This window comes from Hirundo rustica, chromosome 9 (genome assembly GCF_015227805.2).
Source record: "Hirundo rustica isolate bHirRus1 chromosome 9, bHirRus1.pri.v3, whole genome shotgun sequence".
NCBI classification, from domain to species: Eukaryota; Metazoa; Chordata; class Aves; order Passeriformes; family Hirundinidae; genus Hirundo; species Hirundo rustica.
This window is the reverse complement of record NC_053458.1, coordinates 17,800,453-17,806,452: the sequence shown is the minus strand read 5'-3', so window position 1 is coordinate 17,806,452 and position 6,000 is coordinate 17,800,453.

Here is a 6,000-nt window from a genome sequence, read left to right as displayed (position 1 = left end):
GCTCTGTGTCTGGCATTCAACTTGCAGATTGCTTTTCTTTTTAATTATCCTAATTAGGAAAAAAAATTACCTCCTTTAGCTTTTGTATATTTACATTTACACAGAATTTCCAGTAGCTTCTTTTTCCCAGGAAATCTAAGCACATTCGTTTTCACTGAGTTTAAAAAGCATCAAGGTCACATCTTTTCAATTCTGAGTTTTTGTTTTTTTCAAACTGCCTGTGGTTGCTGCATCTCCAAGATAGCCAGCATGCATGTTATCCTACCTACTGCTTCAGACTCCAGCTGCCAGGGCTGCAACCAAGCTGTGGCCACAGATTTGCACCCTTGAATTCCTGTGCAAGAAATGCTTGGAGCAGGGAAATGCTCCTGGTCTTCTCATCCCCAACCCTTCCGTGATGCTTTGCTCCAAGGGACTTCTCACCAAGTGTTCTCTCTTTAAGGGAATGGGATCCCGACTTGTCCTTGCCCCTTCCTAGTCAGGGTGACCCCACAGACTCCCCAACATGACTGTCATCCCACTCCAGCCACCCTTCAAAAACCCAAGGCAGCCATGTGCAGAAGCCAGAGGCTCAGCAATGGACCCAGATGTGCCTGGTTAGCAGGTGGTGCTGAGTAAGTTGGGGAGGGAGAGGATAGCCTGTGTCTGTAGCTGGAGTGGGCAGAGGTTGCAAGTAATAGTCCTGTAGAAGCATAGAAATAAGAAAAGGTGAGTCAGGAATTTGGAGAAGACGGGGAGTAAATAGATGCAAACTGTAGGATGGCTGTGGCTGAGCTGATCTCAATTACATTATTTCTCAGTTTAAGTATGCCATTTTAAAGCATGGAAATTCAAGGCTCCAGTTTGTATTTTATGACACAGAGCCAAAAGCCCAAAACAGAAGAAGCATCTTAACAGTTCTGTTCCTTATTTTCATACAAATTCACACACTTGTAGTCATACGCATATAAAGTCAGCCTTAAACACAAGATCCATGGTAAGTTTTTCAACAAAATAATCCTTTAGACACTGATAAATCAAGCAACAATGACACTGGGATATCATAGCATCACTAAAAATGTCACCACAGTTAACAAGCCTGCCTGCTTCAACAAAAAATATTGGTGAATAATCATCCGTCAGTTAGCAAGGCTAAAAAAAAACGTGCCTGGTGTTCCTTGCCTAAAAATGATGGGAGTGGAAACATTGTTTTCTTGCCAGGTTATTTTCATTTCAGGAAGAGAAATAACCAGGGGAAACATGGAGAGAAGAATAAATAACAAGAATCAGTATGAGGGGAAGAAATCCTTCATAATTATGCTGTTGCCTCTGCCTTTCTCACTATCAGATTCCTCTCCTGTACCATACTGTGCCAAACCACTCACACGCCGGGCATCCTCCAGATGAATCAACACAGTGGCACACGGCTTTGAAAAGAGTACATGAGAGGCACAGAGGAGGTGTTTGATATTGTATTTATGAACAAAAAGGAGACAAGAGCTTGGTAGCCTTTTTTTTTTTTTTTTTTTTTTAAGGAGGAGGAATAAAGAAAGTAAGATTGTATGCCAGCTTGGGAGGAAAAACATCTCATTATATTTTTAAAATTCGTATTAACCACGGACTCTGTTCTGCTTCATCCTCTAAGTGGTAAATTAAAACAGCACGCATGCAATCTGTAGATCTTTCTCCTTTACCCATCACTCAGAAAATACATTATGAAAGACTGTTTGCACTAATCCAGGCTCCTGCATCTTTCCTGATGCTGCACACTGGGGCAGAGGGCCTGAACTGGGGCACTGTGCCGCCTGCAGCACACAAAGAGAGGCCATGGTGCCACCAGGCAAGCATGGCCAAGCGCCATCATTCCAGCCAAGCTCCGAACTCTTCCCTACTATGGGAAATACTCCATTTTGGGCAATGTCACCATAGTAATTTCTTATTTTACTTTGCAAAGCAAAACTAACTGATTATGTCCACATGCCACCAGGTATGACTACAAGCTACAACCTCCCAGTTGTCTGACAACTTCCCTGAAACCAACTCACAAAGACTTTATTTTTGTTCAAAAGCATTAGTGATGAAACACAAAACTTTCCCCCAAACTATGTTGATGATACCATAACAGCTCTTAAGATAAGTTTTCTCACCAATAAACATCCACTCAACAGGAAGTGACAGAAAAAGGACTTCTAGAGCCCAATGTCACAAGCTGACAAAAAAAGAGAGCTCAAAGGCTCAAGTTCTAGGCCCAAGAGCAGAATTCATCTATTGCATGTTCAGCCTCTTCTCACAAAAGTTATCAGCACAATTGTGTTCTACTGGTAAAAACAGGATGTCAGGCCAAAAACTTGATTGTGTCCCTTACCTTTTAAGAAGCAGAAGTCATCCCCATTCATGGGCAGGGCCTTGTACCCAGCGTGCTTCTGTCTGCAAAGTCTCCCCTGTAAACACTTTTTTTTTCTTCTTTTATTTTTCCCTCTCTAAAATAGAAAAATCAGATATGGCAACTATTAATCAAGCAAATAATAAACTTAATATCAGCCAAGAGAGAAGACAGAATCTGAGGAGTCAGACAAGACACACCAGCACATGTCCAGTGAAATAAATGAGACTTTTCTGCAACTGAACAGTAGCTCATACAAGATCCTCACAAAGAACGAAAATTGTCATGTTTCAAATATTCCACTAGTAAAAGACTTTGGTCAACAGGTCATCAGGCACATAAAATATTAATATTTACACATATGTTGTCATGTGTATCAGTGACAGAAGTTTTTAGGCTAAGATGGGTGTGTGGGAGAGCTCCAGAGGTGGAATGAACGCCTCCAGCTTGCCCTTTGTGGCTCTTGTTTCCCAGCCTACAACCTTGCAGCAACTGAGAGCTTGAAACAAAACCAAAGCATCCTGCTAGGGTAATGAGTGAAATGCAAACACTTTCCTATGCCAGATTCTGAAGAACATGACTAATAGACACCTTCCTTACACAAAACATTTCCCCGTGCCCCAAATGCATATTTTCCCAAGTGATGGCTAACATTACACTTCACAGGTTGGCTGAGTGATTTAAGGGATTTAAGGCCTGGGTGGATTTAAACATGGACGATGAAACAAAACTGACTGACTTCCTGCATCAGACCACCAGCTTAGTGGGCCACAACCTTTAGAGAAACACAAAGTTTTGATAGGTATTCCACCAGTCTCAAAAGGAGCCCTTTCCAGAGCCTAACTGCCTTCACTCTCAAAAATGTGTGATTGTACTCAAGTTTTAATTTTCCTGACTCTAATCTCAATTATTTGGGGACTTTATATGCATTTTTGCTTCATCCTCAGCCATGTTTCCAGTCTTCAGGTAGTGAGCATCTTCACTATATCTAAGTATTTATGCATGCAGTTCCTTGCTGTTAGTTTATCATACTTTTTACTGTAGACTCAAGTATGTTCTATGAAGCCTCGTCAGAGGAAAAAAAATGCCTTTTGGGTGGGAGGTGGGGGTGGGGAGTGGGGCTGGTGCATGGACTCAGTTGAAAGCTCACTCAAACTCCAACCCTGTCTCTGATATGAAAACAAATCAGTAGATAAAAGACGTTTTTCCCCCTTGTGTCTCTTGAATGAGTAAAAATGCTTATAGCAAGAGAAGGATGCAAATTTCAGGAGAAGTAAATGGCTGCATGGTTCAGGGAAGGGATGTTTGTGGCTGTGTGTGCAGGAGGGCACCTGGGGGTGTATTTGCCTTGTCTGTGGATACATGGAGTTCTTGAATGTCACTATGGGCAAACTGTACGTGCCCTAAACAAACTTTGAAAGCTTAAAATACAGTAAATTATGGGGTTTGAAAAACAGAAAATTATCAGTAATGGTAACTAAGATTGATTCTATATTTGAATTAAGTGCTCTACCCCAAAACAAGTTTTCACTAAAACAAATCACGTGATGCTCACTAGATTATTTATTGCACTTTTATCTATATTACAGAGGCCCGTATAAAAAATGAGCTATTATTTTTAGGTCTTATAAATATATAAATTAAATCATGGATCGCACATAGTTCTGTATGCAGCATGTCTCTGTGACACTCATCATTTTTCTTGTACAAAATGTCTGTAAAATGCCTAGCCTGAGACTGCTTTTGCTGGCTAAAAAAATAATCAGCTGCAGAAAGCTTAAACTTCTGTCAACTGTATGAAATGAGAAGGCAGAAGGCTATGCCCCTCAGTATTTTGATTACATGGATCAGGAAAACAAATTTCAAGAATTAACAGTGCAAATTTTTAAATATGCCAGAGCACGGTAATTCTAAGCACTATTACAAGTTACAGCAAGGGAAAGGTGTTGCTTTCAGATTTGGAAATGCCTACTACAGTCTAACCTCTTTGTCAACACGTTTGCAGTTTTGCAACATCCATTTCTAAGTGAATTACCTTATGAAGGAAACCAAAAGGCAGAAAACTAAAGAAATAGGGGTCAAACTCCTTCTGTGAGATCTACCTTGTAAAATTATCCAGAATGTAATAATACCATGTTATTGACTTAAGCACAGTTCCCTGCGACATGCTGCAGCTGACCTGTAATTTTTATCCTACATGTTGCCAGCACTATTAAAATGACACTTGTGAATGTAAATTAAGCTCACAAAGGGGACAGATTGTATGATTCTGGTTTCTCTCAGATGCCTGTAGGCTATCACAGGTTCCATATGTGAAGTAATTATGTTCACTGAAGGAAAGAATAAATGCTGTCAAATTGTGTACTGAGAGAGAAAGCAGCTATTATATTGCAGTAGTCACTGGAGCATTGCCTTAGAAAGTGAAAAGATGTATAAGAAAATAATAAAAAAGAAAAACTGGAGCAGAGCTATATTAAATATAACCTTTAAATGAGTATCTGCTTTTGAATACATATTACACAAAGCTAGTATTTCACAAATAAAAGCATTTTACCTTTTTTTATTACATTTTCTTTCTCGCATCTAGAGGGCACAGGGCAGAATATTTACTGGAGGGGTAAAGGACAGGTGGAGCATCTTTCAGCTTTCTGTGTTTCCTCAGGAAAAAGAGCCCTCCAAGGCCCCAGAGATGCTGTCCCCACCTTCTTCCCCACCACAAACCTCCTGCTGGGGGGCTGTGCAGTGGCCAGCCTTCCTCCCCAGCAGACAGATGTGTCCCACCCCCAGCTCTGCCTTTCCACCCTATCCATCTCTTGTGGCTAGCTGCAAACCTCCACCTGCTACAGGCCCCAAGCGAGGGCACGAAGGCAGGGCAGGAGCACTTCTGAAGACCTGCACCCTGCTTTTGGCTGCACTGGCTGCAGCAGACTTGGAAAAAATGAGGCTTCTACCATGGGAGCCAACGTAGCTGCTAAAAGGAAAGGCAACACTTCCATCACCTCCACAGCTGCAGTGTGGTCCTGCTGTCCTGTTCCTGGGGGAGGTGAACCTATATTTAGACCAATGAGGTCATCAGTGAACCAGCACAAGAGGGGAGAGGATACTAAGCTGGAAAAATAGCCTTTTAAAGCCTTTCACTTAGAGAGAACCAAGGACACCAGAAGCAGGAAAAACTAAGAGCGTGTGTGGGTTTGGATTTTTCATACAGAAATGAAACAAGGAAAGAAATGAAGTTAGGATGCTCTGGAAACAAAACACAAACAGGAAGGCACATTTTCTTACAGGGGTGTAACTATGGATGTAGAGGTCGTGAAGGAGCCCAGGAGATTGAAAAACAGAAGGCTGAATGCTTCCCTATGTTTTTACTACTTACTAGAGTAGCATCACAAAGTTTGGCACTCTGGAGCTTGCCACGGCAATGGAAATGAGATATTTCTGCAGTGTCTCACAAGTGCTAGCTCTGGATCTCTGCAGCCTTAAGTGTAATGGGTTGCAAAAAGTAACCAAGGGTGAATAACTTCCCAGCACAGCTGCCCTATCTCCTGCCCAGCCTGTGCTGTTGTTACCTGCATGCCTGTCCCTAACCTGGCTGCCTTAACAGCGTCACGTGCTCAGGTTAGAACTGACTGTGATGCAGT